The 17,958-nt window shown below is 46.7% G+C and overlaps 1 pseudogene; it reads right to left on the bottom strand.

Annotated features, from left to right (window-relative positions):
• The window catches only part of LOC131277692 (protein arginine N-methyltransferase 2-like), an 85,659-nt pseudogene that overhangs the window by 9,293 nt on the left and 58,408 nt on the right, over positions 1-17,958 (bottom strand).

Here is a 17,958-nt window from a genome sequence, read left to right as displayed (position 1 = left end):
CCACCACTGTATGTGAAGCCACGTGTTCAATGACCCACTGCCCCAGAGCTGAAGAATGTATTTCCTGTCACATATCAAGACAAACTACATGTGTAATGACACGAGTATCATGTAATGGATGAGCACAGGCTGAGCTCCTCCCTCATGCCACCTCTGGGTGCTCCTGGAGAGGGCTCGTCTACACTGGCTCTGGGCTTCCTGCTCTCCTGGAGAGGGCTCGTCTACACTGGGGCTGAGCCTCTGCTCCCGCTCACTGGCTGTGTCTCCTTAAGGAAATACTTTCTGGCCTGAACCTCCGTTTGCTGTTCTGAACAGTGGATGCCCCCCTTCCTGCTGAGAGGGCTAAATACAAAGGCGGCAGGTCCAGCTGGGGGGGGTCCTGCCCCAGGTCTGGCCCACCTCCTGGGGAGCAGCATCCATTGCACATGATGGAAACCAACAGCCGAGGCTGGCGTCTCTTACTCTTTGAGATGTGGGGTCTTGTCTGGACGTGACGGCCCAGCTCAGTGTGACCGACATGTGTCTTCTCCACATGGGATTTCTCTGCAGCACGACCGAGCCTGTGACCACGTCCCCCGTGTGGACCGTAACGGGGTCGTCCATCATAAACAGAGTCTGCTTCCAGTGCGTCGTGCTGCAAGACATGGGGGTTGGGGTCAGAAGACAGCCTGCCTCTGTCCAGAGGGTCTGCAGTCTCCTCCCTGGTGCCCCAGCCACTGTCCACTGACCACCACGTTTGAGGGGAATGAAAAGGCGGAGATGAGAAACCAGTGTGAATGAAGGACCATTTCCACAGGAGCTCCTGGGTTTAGAATCTTAAACACGCTGCACCCAAGCCAGCCTGCACACAAGGAAGCTAATCTCTGGCAGTCAGATGAAGACATACTCTTTCCTTTAAAAAGAATTTGGGGGAGCAGAGGTGGCTCAAGCAGTTGGTGCCTGCCTCCCACATGGGAGGTCCCAGGTTCGGTTCCCAGTGCCTCCTAAAGAAGATGAGCAGACACAAGTGACCAATGAGCAGGAAGCAGATGTAAACCAAGTGGGTGGGCACCCAGATGGCAGGTCCCGGGTTCAGTTCCTGGTGCCTCCTAAAGAAGAGCAGACAATACGCAGACAGGTGAGGGAGCCATTTTGGGGGTGGAGTGGGGGAAGTTAGTAAAGAAATTTTGTCCCTTGAAACATCTGCCTTCCAAAGAGTCTAGCAAACTCTAAAATTCTGTTTTTGTGCTTGACAATCAGGAATTACAGCAGAGTTTAGGAGAGTTGGAGCGAAGATGAAACATGCACCTGCGCAGCCCCAAGCATGACAGCTAATGCCACATGTCAGCGTGGTGGGTTATGGTGTCCAGCTGCTGGGGCCAGCAAGCTCTGGCCTGATGGTTACTGTGAGGGTATTTCATAGACGGATTTACACACCTGCATCTACAGTCAACAAAGGAGACTGCTGTCAGCGCTGAGGGGAGTCTCCTCATCCAATCAGGTGGAGGCCTTAAGCTAGAACTGAGGGTTTCAGAAGTCAGAGAGAAGAGTTTCTATCTGTAATTAAGCTAGCCAGTTTCTTCTGGGGAGTTCAACTTCACCTTCCTCTGAATTTCCAACAATGCAGCTAAATCTCAATTTATTAGAAACCCTAACACACCACACGTGCTCATCAAAAGGAGCCAAGGGGCACCCACGGGGGAAGCGGAAATCTCGCAGCCCACAGAGCCCGACTGCACCTGGGGCCTGGGCAGCCCAGCAAGCCCCCTGCACCTGCCCAGCGACCCACCATCACCCAGGCACCTACTTCTTCATTACAGGGATTTCCCTGGCCTGGAGAAATCCCTAAGCTCACACCTTTTGCCACACTTCCTGGCATGTTAACAGTGAAGGCAAACGTGTATCACGTTACACTCATCAGAGCTGTGCTTGCACAGCAGCCCAGACACAGACCACACTTACAGGTGGAATGGCCCGGTACTCAACACCAGCTGCGGCTTGTCTTCTTCCAGATTCTGGAATCTTACACTAAACCAGGCAGTAAATCCATGCAGAGTACCAGCTTTTTGATATCGAAGCACAATTCGCCTTTCATTGTCTGTGTTCAAATAAACGAATAAGAAAATAAACACCCATCTCATAAGCATGTGAAATGCCCAAGTCTAGTAAGTGTCCACTTGGTAAGATGCTTCTTCTGTATCAGTGTGTCCCTCGCTCACTGAACATTATACAAAACATACCACATCCTACTCTGAACTAAATAGCTGTGCTATTTCAGTAATTATGAAACACTGCAACATGCTAGTTAGCTGAGCACATGGAAATCCTACAAAATTTCCTCCTAAGGCAAGTACACAGGGGCAGGAGTGGGTGGGAAATGGGATTCCTCTGGAGTGACTGACGAGTTTAGGTAAGGGCTGGTGGTGATGGTCACACAACATTGTGAATGTAATTAACACCACTGAACCGTATACTTGAAAATGGTAAATAATTGTTAGGCTGTTTATACGCTACAACAGAAAAACCCACAGAAATGTACAACACAAAGCGTGTACCCTAATGTGAACCATGAACTGTCGTTAGTACAATAGTAATGTTGTTTCATCAGTTTTAACAAAGGTGCCACACTAAGGCAAATGTTAATGGTGGGGAAAACTGTAGAGGTCTGTAGGAACTCTGGACTCTGCAAAATTTTTCTGTAAACCTACAACTGCTCTAATAAAAAAAATCAAACCTTACATTGTAAATTCAAACACTGCAGATAATCAGAGAAGTTTTCAAGCATTTTAGGCCTTGTTTGCCTAACTCGATGTCTCCAAATATGTACAGAATACTTTCTATGCTCGGTACTTTGCATTAGGTAGAAAACAAGAGCTCCAGACTGGACCTCCACGAATCCAAAATTAACTGAAACCTAAAAAGTTCAGCTCACAGAAGAGAGCAGGAGTGGACTGGCTGCGTTAACCAGCTGTTCCTGGATCTGAGTAAACACCTCTGTCAGGGACGGACACTGCCCCCTGCCCCCCCAGTGCCCAGGTAAAGGGGGCTTCCTCTTGGACTCACAGCAGCGCCACCTTGTGGAAAAGGAAAGTAACTGAAAGAATTTTTAGAAAGAATTTGGTAGTACCTGTTTAGGATGCTCGGAGGGGATGGTCTGATGTGGGACGGGCTCCTGGGGAATGTCTGAATGCTCATTTTGCCAGACTGGGTTGTACCATTGGGTAGAGACCCAAGTAGTGAGAGTGGGGGTGGACCCACATCCTGGGGAGGACTAATGCCATCAAATAGAGGGAACTGTATCTCTCGAGAGAAAGGGTGGCTCCCAGGGCATTAGGGCAGTTGAGCAAGTCAGGCCCTAAACACTGTTGCAAGTATCTCTGGACATGGCTCCTCAGGAAATGGAGGTTGGCTGTCACTGCGGGCCCCAAGGAGAGGGGAAAATGGATGTTGAATGGATGGAACCAAGGTAAATGTGGGGTAAGAGAGGAGTTTCGCGAGAGTACACAAGGATGGATATAAAACATGTAATATTACACCAAAAACATATAGGGGATGAAAGACTAATAATGTAAACCATAATGTAAAACATAGGATAAGTAAAAATTTAGAAAACTGTATATCCTAAAGTATGGACCACAATGTAAGCACAGATGTCACCTTGTTTGAAAGCTATTGTCTCAGAGTCTGTACATCAGTTTAATATGATATGAATAAGTTACAAGAATATCGCTGTGGAAGGGAAAAGGTTTTATGGTAGATGTGTGGGAGTACTGTATATTGTATATATGAATTACTGTGATCTAGTGCTCTTGTGAAGAGAAGCTCAATAATTAGGAAAAAAGAAAAGAAAAAGATAGGATGTAGAATTTTTCCAAATCAATACGTATTCTATATCTAACCTTTAAACCCATTGCTATATTCCATTTTACTACTAAGGGATCCTGACATTATATTGGGCTTCACTTTTCAGGAAGCTTTGGATCACAGAGTGGTTCAACAATGGCAGCAGAGGAATACTGATATAGGATGCTATTGACAGAGCTATACAGGGCATATGTCCAGGGTGCATGGTAATGTTTGGATATACTCATAGTGGCAACAATTAAAAACTACAGCTGGGGGGTACTGGGTTCCTGGCCGGGGGTGCTCTGTCATGGTCCCTAGGGGAGCAGCGGCAGTCCCCCAGGTGCAACGGTAAGGACCAGGAAGGAATGAGGGTCCAACAGTGAGCCCATGATACTAATGACTATGCTTGTGAGCCTATATGCCTGCAATAAAAACAAGGCCTAGAGCAGCACTGTGCCTAGGAGTTTCCTCCTGACAGCCTTCATGTTACTCAAATGTGGCCAGTCTCAAAGCCAAACTCAGCATGTAAATGCAATGCCTTCCCCCCAGCGTGGGACATGACACCCGGGGATGAGCCTCCCTGGCACCGAGGGATCACTACCAAGTACCAACTGATGATGCAACTAGAAAATGACCTTGAATTAAAGGTTCAACACGGACCGGCAGAATATCCCTGTCTACATATAATAACAGGAGTTAAAAATGCTGTTTGACCTAAATTAAGGGGGAAATGGAAAGGACAAATGAGTTTATATGGCTATGAGTCTCTAAAAAAGAGTCTGGTGGATGTCAGAAGAATTGCCCTTATGCACACATGAGCAGAGTCTCAGAGACAGATAAAGTAGATACAACCCCAGGTATTGGTTCTTTTGAGGGCTAAAGAGACCCACATGTTCTAGGGTCAGCTCCTACACTTTGATTTACTGGACTTACCCCACTCAGCTAACATGGAGTTGAAGAATGTCAACCACCACACCATGGAGCCTAGAGTGCCTACAACTGAAAGCAGGAGGATTGCATCCAGTATCCATGTGGAATCTGAGCCTCCTCTTGATATAGATGTGCAATGGACACAACCAATCCAAGGTCCACAGAGAAAAGGTGGCATTGGTGTGGGAAAAATGGCCATGGTGGCTGATGGGTATGGGGAATGGGAGGAAGAGATGAGATGTGGAGGCATTTTTGGGACTTGGAGTTGTCCTGGGTGGTGCTTCAGGGACAATTACTGGACATTGTAAATCCTCCCAGGGCCCACTGGATGGAACGTGGGAGAGTATGGGCTATGATGTGGACCATTGACCATGAGGTGCAGAGATGCCCAGAGACATACTTACCAAATGCAATGGATGTGTCATGATGATGGGAGTGTTGCTGGGGGGGGAGTGGTGGGGTGGGGGGGTTGAATGGGACCTCATATTTTTTTAATGTAATATTTTTACAAAATGAATAAAATAAAATTTAAAAAAAAGAAAAGACTTGAAAATTTATTTCAAATTCCATGATGAAACTGAAGATAAGTAATTTGAATCTGAAGATGCTGAGAATATTAAACTTACAGTCCGAAAATAATTGAGGATGCTGAAATGAGTATCTATAAAGAAAATGTAAAAAATATATAAAAACAGAAAATCAGAATAAACTATAACAGAAAAATGACTGAAAAAAAAATCAATGCTAAAAAGTTTCTATATTCATATATATAATGGTAAATCACACATGCCCCAACATTCCCCTGTAGGTACCACTCTCAGGTTTATAGGCTTTGCTTACTTAAGAAAAACAAAACAAAACAGAAACAGTTCACCTTTTTCTCACCTCTAGATCAGAGATTTGCACAGTTCTCAAGTCCAGCTGTAATATAGTACATGGTTCAGAGAGGCAGTCTTCTGGTTTCAAAATGTGATTATACTTGGGCTTTGAAAAAAACTCCTTAATTGCTAAAGATCTGGGAAGAGGTCACAATCATTACAACGAGCATCTTAGGCTCTGAAACGTAAATACTTAGCGTGTTTTTTTCTTCCAAGTAAGCAGGAAGCCTGATTCCCTGAACAGCAGGACTGTGGGGCTGGGGGCTGTGAGGGGCCCCTCCCTCCCTCACTGCTGGAGGACTGAGCCTGTCGAGGAACTGGGCCACCCCCTTTCCTGTCGTATTTGCGAGGATCTCCACACAGACGTATAACCTCCGAGAAACGGGGATGCCGTGCAGTTTCTTTAGTTTCACAACTGTTTCCTATTTCAAATGATCTTCCATGGCTCTTCTCTTCACAGCTAACAGAAAGGATATTCCTGTTCTAGGTTACGCTACAATAAATCAAAAGAGCTGAAGCTGCCCATTGGAGACTGAATCTTTTGAAATATCTGTGCTGTGGCTACATAAATTAATCCCAGAAACAGACAGCCGAGACTCACAGCCCTCGGCGCTCCCATTTTGTTTACTGTACCACATGCTTACCAGAAAGTAATTCATTATTTACCACAGGAACATTTCCAAAAGGAAGCATACTGAAAACTTAAAATAGCAAATAAAAGCAAACATTTTACTAAAGCTTCCATTATACACAGGTATTTTTTTTTCCTTTCTGAGTGATTTATTTTATTTTTTTTATTGACTTTGTAATAATATTACATTAAAAATATATATATATGAGGTCCCATTCAACCCCATCACCCCCACCCCACCTCTCCCCCCCCCTCCCAGCAACACTCATTCCCATCATCATGACACATCCATTGCATTTGGCAAGTACATCTTTGGGCACCTCTGCACCTCATGGTCAATGGTCCACATCATGGCCCATACTCTCCCCCATTCCATCCAGTGGGCCCTGTGAGGATTTACAATGTCCGGTGATTGCCCCTGAAGCACCATCCAGGGCAGCTCCATGTCCCAAAGACGCCTTCACCTCTCATCTCTTCCTGCCTTTCCCCATACCCATCAGCCATCATGTCTACTTTTCCCAATCCAATGCCACCTTTTCTATGTGGACATTGGATTGGTTGTGTCCATTGCACCTCTATGTCAAGAGGAGGCTCAGATTCCACATGGATGCTGGATGCAATCCTCCCACTTTCAGTTGTAATCACTCAAGGCTCCATGGTGTGGTGGTTGTCCTTCTTCAACTCCATCTTAGCTGAGTGTGGTGAGCCCAATAAATCAGATTGTAGGTGCTGGAGTCTGTTGAGGCTCAGGACCTGGCTATCACATTTTGAGTTATACTTTTTCTGATGGTAAAGTAATTGTGCATTTGTAGGAAATTTGGATAACAGAAAAATACAAAGAAAAAAACAAAATCCATTACCTTAGCATTTTGACAGTTATTCATTCTCCTCCTCCTATAGATAAATACTTTTTGGGTATAGAAAATAGGAACCAAACTGCATAAAGGTGTGAGTCCTGCCACTTTTACTTTTAAAAACAGCTGCAGTATTCTATCAACTGGGTTACAATATCTTCCGCTTCCTGAAAAGAGCCCCTCGCTTCTGCTCTCACTGGCTTGTGCACACCCCACTTCTAAAGGCCTCAGACAAGGCAGGCTGTGAATGCCCAGCAGCAGCTCCCGAGGTCCTCAGCACTTCTGCAGCTGCGCAAGCACGGAATGTATTTTACTGTACTTTTTGCTCATCTGATGGGCAAAAATGACATTGATTTTAATTTGCATTTTAATTACTAATGACCTTGTGTTTTGTAACTATTCACTGGTAATTTTATTTTTGTGTGTGGCTTGCCTGGACTTTGAACTTACTCATACTTTCATTTTAATATTCACCTTTTTCTAATTGACTGTCAGCAAGTAACTTTCTCTAATTAGTTACTGCCTTTTAGAGTTGTGTTTTCACTCATTTCTGACACAGATGTCAGTTTTTATGTCGCCTGTTTGGGTTTTGTTTCTACTCCTGATTTCCTCTCCACCCTTATAAGATCTGCACCCACCTCTCTTATAACTGTCATTGCTGTTTTAATAACAAAAAAAAAAAAAAATCCTAAAACCCATGCAGAATTAAATTTTAATGTATGCTGTGAGGTAAGAAAAGAATTCTTTCCCAAAGAGCTAACCCAGTTGTCCCAGGACAACCTGCCATCTTCCCTCATCCCCTCCTGGTCGTACCAGCACCTTTTCCCCTGTCCATCCTCACCTTCTATCCCAAACTCCTGTAACTTTATAAGATATTTTAACCTGGTAGCACTGTCCTTCCCAAACACTTCCCGGTCATTCTCACCCCTCCTTTCCTTCTGGATGAGCACAGCATCTTTGTAGGATACCTTTCTCCACAATCCTTTGGTATTTTGGGTGAGATTGCAATGATTGCCTGGGGAGCACCTCACATAGTTACTATTTCTTCTTTACATTTTTTAACGAGTCAAGAGGCCCAGAGCCTCCCACCCAGGCTCATCCCACCCGACCTCGCCACAGGCACTGACGCCCCTCAGCATCTCCAGGGCTCTCTGGGTTCCTCCTGAGTTTCCACAGCAACCCCCGGAAGGGCCCTGCTCGTGCCACCGTCCTTCCCAGACCAGCCTTCCAGAAAACCATCTACGTTAATGGGAATCTGAAGCTCAGCTGTGCAGTGGTCTACGTCAAAAACCCAAACCTCGACCGTGACTCTTTCGGAGCACTGTTTTCTTTGTAGAATGCCAGGATTGATGCTACCAGCACATTTTCTGGTTCTCAACAAAAAATGCTTCCCTCTTACCTGGAGCAGCACCTGATTTAGAGGCCACGGGTATTTTAAAGGCCTCATCTTTAAACATGTCCTTATTTTTCCCATTCTTATTGGGAATTCCAGGAACAATAAACATCCTAGAATGAAAGACTTTCCACGCCCATCCCAGCTGCTGCAGGTTTAAAGGCACCAAGGGGCGGGGGGACGGGACCACCCGGGACAGGACTGACAGGGTGGGAAGGAGGCACGGGGGCTTGGCGGGCTCCGCAGGGGGCTCGGCGGGCTCCGCAGGGGACTCAGGGGCTCCATGAGGGGCTCAGGGGCTCCGCGGGGGGCTCCGCGGGGGACTCAGGGGCTCCACAGGGGGCTCGGCAGGCTCCGCGGGGGTCTCGGGGGTCTCCGCGGGGGGTTCAGGGCTCCGCGGGGCCTGGGGCCACGGGGTGCAGGTGCTCGCCTCCCCCACGGAGGAAGGCGGCCCCGCCCGTGCCCACTCACTTGAGGGCGCTGAGGTCGAACTCGTAGGCGTTGTCCCAGAAGAGCACCTTGCTGGGTAGTCCCTGTCGGCTCGGCGCTGCAGGGCACCAGGTGCAGCGCGGCCATGGTGGGCCAGATGACCCCGTCCTCCTTGAGCCACCGTCCCGGGCGAACAGGATGGACTCGATCATGAACTCAAACTGTGGAGACAGTGAAGACCGGCGTGAGAGCGCTGCTCACACACCCCAGGACCAGATGCTGTCACCACTGGCCTTGGGTTTTAACTGTTAAAGTAAATTTGGTTTGGGTTGCTCAGGATTCTCCCAGCGCAGGGGCAGCCTCACGTGGCATCTGAGCAGGCCCCCTTCCCTGGACGCCTTCCTCTTCCTCCCTGGTCCCCTGGGCCCACCCAAGTCCACTACAGTGTGGGGAGGGGTCTCCTAAAGCACACAGGGGCTCCCCCCTCCCCACTGTGGGAACGCCCGGGGCCCTTTGGCAGCTTCTCTGTGAGCTCGGGATGCCCACGACCTCGGTGTGGCACTCCTGGCTGCCCCCTCGCTAGGACGGTGCCAGCAACACAGAGAGCGGCTCTGCAGGTGTGGGGCCCCCGCAGGGACCCGGGCCCAGCTCGGGAGGGCCACGCTGAGAGGGGAGGGCCATGCTGGGGAGGGCCACGCTGAGAGGGGAGGGCCACACTGAGTGGGGAGGGCCACGCTGGGGAGGGCCATGCTCAGAAGGCCACACTGAGTGGGGAGGGCCACGCTGAGAGGGGAGGGCCATGCTGGGGAGGGCCACGCTGGGGGGGCCACACTGGGGAGGGTCACACTGGGGAGGGCCACGCTCAGAGGGCCACACTGACAGGGGAGGGCCACACTGAGAGGGCCACGCTGAGTGGGGAGGGCCACACTGGGGAGGGCCATGCTCAGAAGGCCACACTTAGTGGGGAGGGCCACGCTCAGAGGGCCACACTGAGTGGGGAGGGCCACGCTGAGGAGGGCCACGCTCAGAAGGCCAGCACTTGGTATAAAGCTGTCGTCCCTTCTCACGATACAGACACAAAATAAAGTCAAATTTTGTGAGATTTTACACGTGTGTGTGTCCTTGCAATGGGACAATGGAGACAGTGTGAGCAGACATATGCAGCGTGTGTGTTCTCCCATTCTGCTGAGCACTGGCAGAATCCTGGGGCCCAAGTGGGCACAGCTGAGTGTCGGGCGCCGGCAGCTCTGCTGAATCGCAGAGATGACGAGGGCGCCCTAGGAAACAGGTCCAAGAGCCCTGTGCCCTTCCCTCCGTGTTGCTACCCATGTCAGCCAACCCCCATGCACAGTGCACAGGACAGGCAGCTGGGCAGCCCGTGGCCCCTCACCCCTCAGTGAGCTAAGGGCGGGAGTGTCCGTGGATGGTGAGATACAATCAGTCGAGTTAGCTTTGTGTTCTGCTAAGAACAAAATAAGTACGCATGTACAAACAACGAAATAGAAACCGAGCAAATTTCAGAGGTTCCACATTCACTTTAAATGTTCTTATATTTGCATTTTAAGCTGGCATTGCACAATATAAAGATGAATGGTAAAACTCACATCAACCATTTACGGTTTTTTTTTTTTTTTTACTTAGAACAGCATTAATTAGCAAATAAAAAGTACCATGACAAGTTGAGAGATGGCAGAAGAAAAGTCTAGAAAGTGCCTTTTTCCCACTTTCTGAGAGACTTTGCCCTTTCATTCTGCGATGAGCCCACCCCGTCTGCAGCTGCCTCTCCCCTGCAGGGCCGTGGTCTGGCGAAGAGGATGCCTGAGGGGGGGCCCTGGGGCTCATGGAGCTCCTGGAGGGCACCTCTCACAGGAGAGGACCCGGGGGGGGCCGCCAGGATGTGGGTCGGAAACAGCAGGGGTGTTGTTGCTTTCAGATAGCTTCAAACAGGGTTTTTAAAATTTGAAGTATATCATTCATACATGAGCATACAAGTGTATAGTGAAAGCTGTGAACTTATAAAACAAAAACGCATAACTTCATCCAGGGCTCCCATGCATCACCCACACCACACCTTGCATTGTTGTGAAATATTTGTTACCTACTATGAAAGAGCATCATCAACATATTACTACTAACTATAGTCCATATTTTACTTTGGTGTATTTTCCTCCAACCCATCTAATTATTAACATCCTGTATCAAGCAGGTTTTATTATAGAAGTAATACATGTTCAGTGTGGAAATTTTAGAAAATGGAGAAAAGCACCAAAAAAATAAGAATCACTGATAAACCCAGGACCCAGAGAGAACCACTATTATTCTGGGATTTACCACCAAGTATTTCTTTTCAGGCATAGACACAAATGTACACACACAGGAAAAGTATATACGTGTAATTTTTATTTTTATTCTTTATCACCCTAGTATAAAAGTGACCTTCTTTGGTCTATGGTCTATGAATTTTATTAGCTCCATCACCCCAGAAATGTCATGCTGCCCCTTTGCAATCACCCCCCCCCCCCAGGGAAAGCACTCATCCATTCTTGGTCCCTAAACCTTCACCTTTTCAAGAATGTTATCTAAATGTAGCCTTTTGAGACGGAATTCTTTTATTCAGCAAGAGGCTCTGAGATCATCCAAGCTGTTTGCTTCTTTTTATTGCTGAGCAGTATTCCAGGGTGTGGCTGACTCCCAGCTCATTTATCCGTGCACACTGGGCTTGTTTCCAGTTTTGGCAATTACAAATAGAGCTGCTATAAACATTCATGTACAGGTAGCCACGTGATCACATAAGCTTGAATTTCCCTGGGATAAACGCTCAGGAGTGGTGAGTGTGTGCATGACTTTATCAGAAACTGCCACGCGTTTCCCAGTGGCTGCATCATTCCATGATCCCATCAGCAATGAATGTTTTAGCTGCTCCTCACCCCTGCCAGCACTTGGTCTTGACAGCAGTTCTGAAAACCTGAGCCATTCCAGTAGGCATGTGACAGTACCTCACTGTGGTTTTGAGCTGCATTGCCTGGTGGCTAACAATGCTGAGCATCCTTTCACGGGCTTATCTGCCACCTGGATATCCACTTGTGTTGAGAGCCTGTTTAACAATGAGCCAGTTTCCAGTGAGCTTGCTTGCTCTCTTCCTACTGAGTCTTGAGATTTCTTTGTATTTTCTGATAGTCCTTTATCAGATATGTGATCCCCCCCCACCAATCTTCACCTGTCTTTTTGTGATATTAACAGCATCTTTCACAAAGCAGACATTTCAGGGAAACGGACTTTGGCCCAGTGGTTAGGGCCTCTGTCTACCATATGGGAGGTCCGCGGTTCAAACCCCGGGCCTCCTTGACCCGTGTGGAGCTGGCCCATGCGCAGTGCTAATGCGCGCAAGGAGTGCCGTGCCACGCAAGGGTGTCCCCCACGTGGGGAAGCCCCACGCGCAAGGAGTGCGCCCATGAGGAAAGCCGCCCAGCGTGAAAGAAAGTGCAGCGTGCCGAGGAATGGCGCCGCCCACACTTCCCGTGCCGCTGACGACAACAGAAGCGGATAAAAGAAAACAAGACGCAGCAAATAGACACCAAGAACAGACAACCAGGGGAGGGGGGGAAATTAAATAAATAAATAAATCTTTAAAAAAAAAAAAAAGCAGACATTTCAAATTTTAATGAAGTCCTATTTACCTACTGAGGGATGAAACGGGGTCCCTGTTATGGGACGAGCGGGGTCCCTGTTGCGGGATGAGTGGGGTCCCGTTGTGGGATGAGAGGGGTCCCTGGTGTGGGGAAGAAAGCCTCGTACGGCCGCTGAGGCTTCCCTTGGGGGCTCCGAAGGCGTGGAAGGCGCACGACCCAGGAAGAAGTCACGGAGACAGGCTGATGGCACAAGTCTGGTTTATTGCAGAAGGGGATGCAGATTTATAGGATTGGGGAGTGGTGTGGCGGGTTCTGATTGGCTAGGGCAAATGCTGTTTCCATATAAGGCAATGTTCTGGCATTGGGCTAGTGATTGGCCAGTAGAGTATGTGCTAACTCTTGATAGGCTGACACTGTTACTAAGCTGATAGGTGGTTGTAAGCTGTTGCTGGGCAAACAGCGTACTAAGAGATTAGGTTTAAGGGAGGGGGGAGGGGAAGTGAGAGCTGGGCTAGGCGGGAGATAGGAAGGGGGAGGGCGGTGCCGGCTAGCCGTTAGCAGCAAAGGCCTAGTCAGGCGTGGTCACCTTGTCTAGGCCCAGTGGGCAGAGGCGGTGTCACCTCTTGCCGCACTGTTTGCCACTGAGGCAAGCCGGGTGCCCCTCCTCCCACACCTACTCTTTCCTTATGAACTGTGCTTTTGGAGTCATGTCTAAAAAATCTTTGCCTAGTCCTAGATAACGGAAATTTTCTTCTAAAATGGTATAGTTTTAACACTTTATACACATAGATGTATGAAATATTTTGAATTAATTTTTTATAAGGTATGAGGTTTATATTTGGATTTATTTTGCATATGGGTTGCCAATAGTGCCAATGTTATCTGTTGAATACCCTTTTGTACCTTTGTTAAAAAGCAACTAGTCATTATCTGCATGGACCAATCTCTCCATTCTGTTTATTGACTTACATGTATATCCCTTCACCAACAGTACACTTTCTTGATTACTGCTTTACATGAAGTTTAAAATCTATAGTGTAACTCCCCCAAGTTTATTCTTCTTTTAAGATATTGTATCAGCTATTTCTAGTTCCTTTACTTTCCACATACATTTTTGAATTAGCTTGTCTATATCCACAAAAAATTGCCCTGCTGGGATTTTGATGGGAATTGCATTATATCTATATCAGGAGTAATACATCTTCACTAGATTGAGATTCCCAATCCATTTACTTAAGTAGTCTGTGATTTTTTTCATTAGCACTTTTAGTTTCAGCATACAAAATGCATGTTTTGTTAGATTTTTTCTTCTTTAGGAGGTACCAGGGATTGAACCTGGGACCCTGTACATACGAAGCAGGCACTCAACCACTGAACTATACCTGCGCTGCTGTTCTGTTAGATTTATACTTACATATTATTTCCTTTTATTATATACACAATATAATATATACTACACATAACATATACAGATAAGACGATTTCTGTACATTACCCTTGCATTCTGTGACTGTGCTAAACTCAGGTATTAGTTCTTTGGGATTTTCTATACAGACAGTTGTGCTGCTGTCTGTGAATATGAAGCTTTCCTTCTTTGTTTCAATCTCCACTCCTTTCACTTATGATTTCCAGCACAAGGCTGAACAGGAGAGGAAGAGTGGCCTTCCTTGCCTTGTTCCCCATCTGTAGCAGTTTGATATTATTGATGAAGTCCAAAAAGAAATAATGGATTATGTTTGTAAACTGATCATTTCCTCTGGGCATATAAGATTATATTGGATTCAGAGGTCTACTTGATTAAGTAATTAGGTAAACCTCTGTGCAAGTAGGATGTTGAGTCCCCGCCCCTTGGTGGGTGAGGACTCACAGATAAAAGACAGGGCAAAGGACAAAGTTGGGGGACTTTTAATGTTGGGAGTTTTGATATTGGAATTTGATGCTCAAGTCTTAAGCTGGGGCCCCAAGGAAAGAGACAGGGCCATTTGCCTGATAGTCTACAGCTGACCTTGTGGAGAGAGGCAAAGCCTAGAGGGCCTCATAGTCTACAGCTGACCTTGTGGAGAAAACAGAGGAGCTGAGCCCAGAGGAACCCAGTAAGCCTGAACCCTGGCAGACATGAGCAGACATCTTGCTCCAACACGTGGCAATAGACTTTGGTGAGGGGAAGTAACTTATGCTTTATGGCCTGGTATCTATCTGTAAGCTCCAGCCCCAAATAAATACCCTTTATAAAAACCAACCAATTTCTGGTATTTTGCATCAGCACCCCTTTGGCTGACTAATACAGAATTTGGCACCACACCACACCATAGTGGAACACTTGTTACAGATTATGAGATGATATCATCAGGCTATTACCAGGTCCATAGCATACATTTAGCAGACTTTTTCCATACTCTCTTATTTTCAACACAGGACATCTTTGACATAGATGCATGAACATTACATTATTACTGTTAACCACAGTACATAGGTCACCCCAGCTGTATTTTTCCCACATTCCCAACACCCTGCAACAGTGATGTACATTTGCTCTAGCTCACAAAGGACACTCTTGCATCTGTACCATCAATCACAATTCTCATCCACCTCTTGGTATACTGTACTATTCAGTTCCTAGATTATTCTCTAGCATTCTGTCAACTGGCATTTACATACCTAGACTACCATTTTCAGCCACATCCCCATTTATAAACCAGCTGTTACTCACTATAATATATTACCACCCACTCTATACATTTCCACACTGTTACAGTAAAGTTAATTAAAACTTCTATACACATTAAACATCAGTAGACCATCTCAGTTCTCCTATTTCCTTTAAGAATCCACCATCTACCACCAGGTCTTAAAGATATTTTCCTACATTTTCTTCTAGAAGCTTTATGGTTCTTGCTTTTATATTTAGTTTTTTTTTTTTTCCTCATTTTCAGTTTTTGTATAAGGTGTGAGATAGGGTCCTCTTTCCTTCTTTTGGCTATGGATATCCAGTTCTCTCAGCACCATTTGTTGAATGGACTGTTCTCCATGAGCTGGGTGGGCCCACCCATTTTTGACAGGCTTGTAAAAAATCACTTGACCCTAGATGTGAGGGTCTGTTTCTGAACCAACAATTTGGTTCCACTGGTCTATGTGTCTTGTGTTTATGCCAATACCATGCTGTTTTTACCATTGTAGCTAGGTAATATGATTTAAAATCTGGAAGTAGGGGGGCTCTTTCATGGTCCCTAAAGGAACGGCAACAATCCCCCAAGTGCAACGGCAAGGACCAAGAAAGAAGGAAGGTCCAACAATGAGCCCTTGATGCTGGTGACTATGTTTGTAGGCCTGTGCACCTGAGATAAGAACGGGGCCTGGAGCTGCGGGGTGCCTGGGAGTTGCCTCCCAGAGACTCCTCTGGGAGCCTCTGTGTTGCTCAGGTGTGGCTGGTCTCAAGGCCAAGCTCGGCGTGTAGATGTGTTGCCTACCCCCCGCCAAGCATTGGACATGGCTCCCGGGGATGGGCCTCCCTGGTGCCAAGGGATTACTGCCAAGTGCCAGCTGATGATGTGGCTAGAAAATGACCTTGAATAAAGGGGTCAACTAGGACCAGCAGAATATCTCGGTCTGCATGTAATACTAGGAGTTAAAAATGCTTTTTGACCTGAATGGAAGGGGGAAATGGAAAGGACAAATGAGTTTATGTGGCTATGGGTCTCCAGAAGAGCTGGGAGGTTATCAGAGGGGTTGCCCTTGTGCACGCCTCAGCAGAGTCCCAGAGACAGATGGAGTGGATACAGCCCCCAGGTGTTGGTTCTTCTGGAGGCTGCAGAGACCCACAGGCACAGGATGGAGTTCAGTGCCATGTCAGTTGGCCCTACTTTGGAGTTAGTGTTTCTGTGTGGTAGAGCTGGACTCAGATGGAATCTTTGTTCACAAGCCTCTCCTGTTACTTTTACTGGAGCTGTGTTTGGTGCTGGGGTTTGGTGTGTGCCCAGGGGACCTAGATCTCTGGACTGACCGTGTGGTAGCCAGGCCCTGGGCCTCAACAGACTTGCAACTCCTACACTCTGGTGTTTTGGACTTACCCCACTCAGCTTACATGGAGGTGGAGAGGGTCAACCACCACACCATGGAGCCAAGAGTGCCTACAACTGAAGGCAGGAGAGTTGCGTCCAGCATCCATGGGAATCTAGGCCCCCTCTTGATATAGATGTGGAGTGGACACAAACATTCTAGGGTCCAGAGGATGGAGGAATGGAGTGTGAATTGGAGTGGACTTACTGATGTTCTGTTCATGAACTATTGTGATTGGTAGTCGAAAAAGGTGTAGCATTGGTGTGGAGAGGGTGGCCATGGTGGCTGCTGGGGGTGGGGAGTGGAAGAGATGTGATGTGGGTGCATTTTTGGGGGTTGGAGTTGTCCTGGGTGGTGCTGCAGGGACAGTTGCTGGGCATTGTGTGTCTTCTCATGGTCCGCTGGGTGGACTGTGGGAGGGTGTGGGCTGTGGTGTGGGCCATTGGCCATGGGGTGCAGCGGTGCTCAGGGATGTGTTCGCCAGGTGCAGTGGGTGTCTCATTATGATGGAGGAGGTTGTTGTTGTGAGGAGGGGGGGTAAGGGGGGTATATGGGGACCTCATATATTTTTAATGTAACATTGGGGAAATAAAGACAAAAAAATCTGGAAGTGAGAGTACTTCAACTTCGTATTTCCTTTTTAAGATGTTTCTCACTATTCATGACCCTTTACTCTTCCAAATAAATTGGATAGTCTTGATTTCCATTTATTTAAAAAAATCCTGATGGAATTTTAATCAGGATTTCACTGAAGTTGTATATCAATTTGAGTAGAATTGGCATTGTAATATTTAGTCTTCCAATCTGTGAGCATGGAATGTTCTTCCAATTACTAAGGTCTTTTTAAATATCTTTTAACAATGAGTTGTAGTTTTCTGAATACAAGTGCTTTACATCATTGGTTAAGTTTATTCCTAAATATCTGGGTTTTATCTGTCAGATTTTATTTTCACCACTCTTTTGACACTTCAAGTTACTTTTATTGGTATAATCTTCATTTCCAGACTCTCTTCCAAGCCTCTCTCTTGTTTTTTCTTTTCGGGCTGTAGCACACCCTTTAGTATTTCCTGCAGATTTGGTCTCCTGGTTATAAATTCTCTCGGTTTCTGTTTATCTGTAAATAGTCTACATTCACCCTCATTTTTGAAAGACAGTCTTGCTGGATATAAGATTCTTGGCTGGCAGTTCTTCTCTTGCAGTATCTTAAATGTATCATACCACTATTGTCTTGTCTCCTTGGTTTCTGATGAGAAATTGGCGCTTAATCATATTGGGTATACCTTATATGTTATGCACTGCTTTTATCTTGCAGCTCTCAGAATTCTGTGTTTGG

This window comes from Dasypus novemcinctus, unplaced genomic scaffold (assembly GCF_030445035.2).
Source record: "Dasypus novemcinctus isolate mDasNov1 unplaced genomic scaffold, mDasNov1.1.hap2 scaffold_305, whole genome shotgun sequence".
Classification (NCBI taxonomy): Eukaryota; Metazoa; Chordata; class Mammalia; order Cingulata; family Dasypodidae; genus Dasypus; species Dasypus novemcinctus.
Note: the sequence above shows the minus strand (reverse complement) of the source record. Positions and strands in the feature narration are given on the sequence as shown.